Below are 5,498 nucleotides of genomic sequence, written 5' to 3' on the forward strand. Positions count from 1 at the left end.
TTTACTGTATTCATACATATTTACTGTATTTCATACCATATAAGCCGTACAAATATGTTTATCTTGAGTAGATGAAGGTTTAAAAATAAACCCCATGCGATTTGGTTGAGTCTAGATGAAGATATTAAGGTTTTAGTGTAAACGGTTCTCGGGTTAGTTCACTTGGGGATGATGAATGGATGTCTTCTGATCGCGCGTGTATTGGGTGGACGGATGAGATCAAGCTGAACAAGCAGATGGAACGAAAAGGGGGGGTGTGGCAGCTGAGGTGGCTGGCGGCGTCGAATAGCGGAGCGCCGCGTGGAAGCTTTGAAGCTGTTAAGGTTGAGGTGGCGCCGCATGTTTAAGTAGAAAAATATGAATTTTATGGATTTATTTAAATGCTTGAATTTCAAAAATCCATATCTTTCTCTATAAAAATCATAAAAATAAAAATACACTCTTGCTCAGTGAATAGAGGTCAGTGAATAGAGGAAAATAATGTGGACTAAAAATCAAAATTATTTGATGACTCTCTGATTTTTAATTAATTAGATACTCTCTGGAGTATTTTAATTCATTATGATCAAGCATTACTCACCATGGCTTGAAATTTTGAGGGTTTGTTCCTCATGATAGAGGCTATGTCCTTTGATATTTCCAAGGTCAGAGGACATCTTTGTGTCTCTAACCCTAATTTTCAAGCTAAGATGACTATTTTGGCTTATTTTAATTATATAAATTAAAATAACACTTATAAAATTATGAAAATTATTTTAGTAGGTTTACTATGGTCAGAGAAGCTTAGGAGAAATATCACGATGGCTTGAATAATTTTGTAAATTTCTACATTTGCTTAAGTGTATATACCTTGCTCTAATTTATGTAAATTAAATACTAATAAAAAATTGACAAAATAAATTCCACACTATGTATAAAAATCATGTTTACCTACTGTAAAAATTTAAAAATTAGTTGACTAAGTTTGAGCACTAAAGTTGATTTTTGTAAGAAACCTTGTATTTTTGTACAAATATATATCTATTAAAACAAATACACTTGGGAAAATTATGAAATGTTTTTTTCTGAGTTCCTTGTGATCAGGGGCACTTAGGAGAAGTAAAATTTATTTGTGAGAAAATACTTGATTTTTGAGCTTCATTTTGAATTTAAAATAATTAAACATTCCAAAAATACCAAAATATTTTAAAATATGTTTAATTATTCCTTGATCACTTAGAACTCATTAGGATATTTTTCCTAATTTTTATAAGTTAAAAATAAATTTTAAAAGCGTAAAAATGAATTTTATTTATTTTTTCCATTAAAATAATTATAATAAATTAATTAGAAATTATAAAAATACAAAATTTATTTCTCTGAGTTCTCTGAACTCAGAAAGGTTTAATAAAAATATAAAGATAATTTTGGTAATTAAAACATTATCTTACATTTAATTAAATCATTAAAATTGATTCATAATTGAATAATAATGATAGGAATTTAATTCAAAAAATCATGGAATTTTGTCTAAGTGTTTTTCTGACATAAGGCGACCTCTAATAAATTTCTCATGAATAAAAAATTTATTTTGGATAGTTAAGTAAATCAATTTTAAAAATACTACTTTCTAAATTTAAATAATTATTTAAATTAAAGTAAATTTTAAAAATCCACATTTTCTCCTCTAATGTTTTAATTGACCCATGAATATGACACTCTAAATTCTCAAAGTCATTTGAATTTTGATTAATAAGTTTTGAGGTAAAGAGCCCCAAAGGCAAAAGAGTAGCTTCAGATTTTGGTGCCTTAATCAAAATTTAAGATTAATCAAAAGGGAAAATGAATAATTTTGATCCTAATGAATATGTTTGGGTGATTGAAATACAATGGGATTAAAGGGTAGGAACTCACTTGCCACCTTTTCTATAATAAGAACAAAATTGTAATTTTCTTAATTATCATGACTTAGAAGTCAATCAAAATTAAACGATTCTCAAGTGATGGGTTCAAGTTACGAAGATAATATTTCATTAATTTTAAGCCCATAATTGATGATAATGTGATCTTTCAAAAAAAATGCATGTCATTTAAATCAAAATTTTGTTAGTTACCATTTCACCAATTGTGATCGTTCAGGGCTCGGTAGTGACCTATGCTTGACATTAAAACTCATTTGATCAGATTTAGAAGATAACATGATTAATGAATAACACCTTTTTACACTATAAGCCCGATTTTAACTTTGGGAATCAAAACCTTTCCTTACTTAAATTTGCCTTAGGGGCACCCATCCACATAATCTTAAAAGAATTATCAATTGATTAATTTAGTGTCCTAGCCTTGGGATAAATAAAACATCAAGTTTCCCTTAGCAATGGGATAACCTTAGCCTAACCTTAGATGATTGATAAAACAATATGATAAGTTTGAAATGAACTTGAAATATTTCAAGAAATCTTAAAAGTGGTTCAGGGTCATGCTCCGAGCACTTTGAAATCTCTTAAATATTTTGAAGGATGAATTGAATTTGTTATATTTTGTTATAAAAACATCCACTAAGATCTTCTGAGACTTAATAAAGTCATAACTTGGGGTTTGATAGTTATACATTTATCTACTCCCGCAATTTAAATTCCTTGCAAAAATTATATACATATTGTCAAAGCTAACCTTTTAGGTGGAGGAGCGGGAAGAATCAACAGGTATGCTTTTAAGTTATTGCATTTACTTTTTGTACCTCTTATTTCTTGCTCACATGCTTAAGGTCACCCTGCCTGTCAAAACTAAAGCTAAAAATTAAACAAGATAAAATTCACCGTCATAACAGTCAAAATATAAGACAACTCAAAATTTAATCACAGAAAACAATAAAACAAACACTGTAACTAAATTAAAATGTCTCTATCGGATGATCAGGAATCCCTCAGAGGAGGTAACCTATGATTGCTAACGAGATTTTCCACGGTCTAAATGAAAGTATAGAACTCATTGAGTTGAGTTTAGTAAATTCATTTTGGACTAAGTGAATCTGAAAGAGAAATAGTGGCGTCGGAATGAGGGAACCGTAGGATCCTAACCGGTGTCGTTCTAATCAACTTTAACATCCCCCATAATATATAAATAACCTTAAGAAACATTTGATTTGACATCAAAACTTGACACATTAGAAAACTTAAACTCTCCACGACGAGGAGCTTGGAGCTAGCATTGTGGGCAACACGACTATCTTCACAGCAAAACATGTCTACACCACCTAAACCATTCTTTAGAAATTAAACAACAAATCATAGGACTTTGAGGTTGTCTGCCTAGTGCGACATAAATTCTCACCTTTTTTTAGGCCTTTGTATAGCTCTATTATACAATATAAGCCCTAACTCATTTTAGGATTCCGACGTTGTCGTTTATCACGACCTAAATCCTCACATCTTCTAGGTTATTTGTGTGATCGTCTCACATGAATGTAAATCCTAATTAATAAAATTGACAGGATGAAACATTCAAATATGTCTCCTCTAAATTGAAACAAAAAAATGGGATAGACTGGAAAGTCACTGAGGTTCTCCTCAGGATCCGTGACATCCCCTAGTTCTTCTTCCTTTGAATTCCATTATATGTTCCAAACTTGAGTCATTCCCCTTTCACACCTCCTTTATACGATCTAGTTGAAAAGTCTGACTTTCGAACTCCTTGAAGACAATATCCCCTAATTTTTATCGAGAGTTTTCTTAGGTGACTTTGATTATCTAAGATGTAATTAACTATAGGGGCTTGGCCTTATAGGAAAATGTTTCCAGACCCAGCTTAATATATACTTTATTTAATTATTTGTATTAAATCGGAGAATTTTTCGGCTTATAAATAAAATGGTTTCGCAGACCAAACGGATGTTATATATTTCCTAGTTTATTTGATTGAGCCTCACCAGTAAGCAATGTGTCTATCTTTCAAGATGAATGCATAACTTAAGGTGTGGTGCTCTTTCATTTAAACTATGAAAGATATAAGATCAGTTTGTTTTCATATTTTTCTTACCCTTCCACTCATGATTATTGATGATTATTTTATAGGAGATAAGAGGTTACTGCAAAATCCCAACCAGCGGGTGAGAATGTATTGATGTACTTTAAAAGAGCCCGAGGGAATGGAACCATTAGATGATTTAATTAATTCTCCAAGACACTTAGAATTTGATGTGTGTAATCGAAGAATGTTGAAATGACAATTTGATCGTGGATACCTTGTGTGCAATTGATCACTATAGCTTTGTCTGACTAAGGACGTTAAGCCAAGTGCTACCTTGGAAGGCAATCCAAGCTTTTTCTTATGATTTGATGATGGTTGCAATTTTTTTGATTTTTCATGTCATTGCATATGTCATTAGATATTCTGTCATATTTTTTGACATTTCTTATGTAGTGGGTCCCTAAGGTGGGGTAGGTGATGGAAAAACTGTGTACTTGAGTGAAGCTGTATGGTGTGACCTTGCCCAATTCAGGTGTGATTATGCTGCCTAGGGCAAATATTTTGGTTTTTCTCTATTTAGGGCTAGTGTGACCATGCCTAATTTGTGTGTGACCATGATGCCAACCCTTTATTATCTGGAACTAAACTGAAAACGCTCGTTCTTCCTCATTTCCACCATTCGACCATCTGAAACTCCTTTCCTCAGCCTTAGGTCACCCATGAAGCTCCATCCACACTAGATCAAGCTAGATTCAGTGTAGATGTCAGATATTTGACTAGTTTGGGTAAGATCCAACTTTGTGCTTCTTTTTTCTTAGTCTCGTTCCTTGGATCTGACCAACATTTTCATTTTTCTAAACACCACTTTGTTTTTCTAGCCACCACATTGCTTTTTGCTTGCATTAGCCAACAAACATTTCATATGGCTTGTTAACAGTTTTGATATCCATCACCCAACAATTAACACTTCATGTTCACTATGCCAAACACATGGACCTCATTAAATATAACTACATGCACCTCTTTAACTTACCAACCCAAAACTCGCATGGTTAGCTAAATTAAAACAACCTTAGCTAATCTAATGCATAAGTGGTACCTTTTAATTTCATTAGGAAATAAAACCACATCAACATATGAAAAGTGGATTTCTCAATTATCTATTTCTTTTCTCTTGTCTCATTCTCGAATAGGGTTTAGTTAGCTCTTAATAAAATGTATAATTTTTCTTTATTTATGGAATCCACCTCACAATTGTATTATAGAGATTGGCTATATAATTAAGCTAAATACATCATATTTTTTGAATTCCATTCCCTTATCTTCCTTGTTCTCATATTCAAAGGGATGTTTCTCTCTATAAATGTCTTACCAATTCCCTCATCAAACTAGATGATCACCATTTCACATTTTCTTTAATAACCATATACATGCACAAACATTTAGTAGTGTTTTAGTCTCACAAATAAAAGAGAATCTCAACTTAAAGTTTATTGTCCCTCCTCTTATGCAATGCATCAGCATTGCATATATATATATATATATATATA

Source organism: Phalaenopsis equestris, unplaced genomic scaffold (genome assembly GCF_001263595.1).
Source record: "Phalaenopsis equestris unplaced genomic scaffold, ASM126359v1 Scaffold000490, whole genome shotgun sequence".
Lineage (NCBI taxonomy): Eukaryota > Viridiplantae > Streptophyta > Magnoliopsida > Asparagales > Orchidaceae > Phalaenopsis > Phalaenopsis equestris.